This window comes from Amblyomma mixtum, chromosome 2 (genome assembly GCF_055824585.1).
Source record: "Amblyomma mixtum isolate Tamu chromosome 2, ASM5582458v1, whole genome shotgun sequence".
NCBI classification, from domain to species: domain Eukaryota; kingdom Metazoa; phylum Arthropoda; class Arachnida; order Ixodida; family Ixodidae; genus Amblyomma; species Amblyomma mixtum.
In genome coordinates, this window is record NC_143013.1 from 130,038,244 (window position 1) to 130,039,566 (window position 1,323).

Consider the following 1,323-nt stretch of genomic DNA (forward strand, 5'->3'; position numbering starts at 1 on the left):
AAAAAACATTATCTGCGTTAGGATATGATTATGTCAGTTCGCTCAGCACATTTTTTAGTTTGTAGGAAAAGTCCGGATCATTGTGCGGTCGCCTGTAACAGACTCCCATCAGCACAGTTCGGGGGGCAGCGCGGCAGAGCAGCTATAGCAGTTCTAAGTTACAATCTACATTGATTGATGATGCTGAAAACTGCTGATGTACGGCTATAAACACGCCACCACCGCGAGCTCTCTCCCAGTCTTTACGGTAAACTTTAAAGTTGGGCAGCTCAGCTAGAATTTTGGTATCACTGATATTATCTGTTAGCCACGTTTCTGTAAGAATGAGAAGGGTGCTGTTGGTTGATAAGACAAGACTAGATACGATTTCCAGTTTCAGTAAAAAGCTTCGTATGTTAGTAAATACTGCAGACAAGGTAAGATTAGATCGGGGGTGTGCTGTCGGAGAGTTGCTTTGAGCGAGTAGCGTGTGATTGCCATGGCACTTTTTTTACTGTTTCCGTCAAGTCGTCGAATATATACTGCTGCGGACCTATGTGCAGCGTTTTAAAGCGCAGTGTGTACTTATCAGATGTTTCTTTCGTGAAGCGTAGTAGGTGCCTTGCGGACAGAATGTGAAAAGTCTTCTCCTATGCTGTAGTCGGTGTCTTTTAGTTTGCGGGCGTTTTTTAGGACAGATTTTTTTATCCTATGCAAAGTGAATTTAACGATAAGGGGCCGACATCGTTCACTTGAGTGACGGCTAAGACGATGTGCGCTTTCTATTTCTTTTGGTTCTATGGCGATGTCCAAATTTTCAGTGCAAAGGCGAGTGACCAGTTCTTTAGACTCATAGGACGTCTCCTTTGAGCTAGTATCAGGTAAGCCATAATATAGCAGGTTGTTGCGGCGCCACCGGTTTTCGACATCGTCTACTCTGGATTCGAGGTTATTGATTTGGCTCGCCGACGTGGTGGCATCAGTCTTAATGGTTTCAACTTCTGTTTTAAGTGATGCGAGGTCGTGATATTGAGTTTTTAATTCGGTAATGCGATTACTTAATTCGGTGATTGATTAGTATGTCGCTATTAACCTGCTGCTGGTGTCTTTTACTTCGCTGATTAACGTGCTTTGGCCCAATGTTAGTTTCTGTAGTTCTGCAAGTACGGCGGCATTGGCAGGACCAGGGTTAGTTTCTAAGTCACCGAATTACATAAGCAACGAATGGACAACAGCAAAGCCTTCAACGACAATACAAGTACAGCACTGCGGGCACGGCAGCTGAATTAAGCAGTAGTACCTCGATTTCTTTGCAAAAAGAGAGTATGGTTTTCTAACCGGCAT

At 43.9% G+C, this 1,323-nt stretch overlaps 1 pseudogene; it reads right to left on the reverse strand.

Annotated features, from left to right (window-relative positions):
* Positions 1–422: 422 nt before the first annotated feature.
* On the reverse strand, positions 423–1,323 carry LOC149360898 (uncharacterized; annotated as a pseudogene).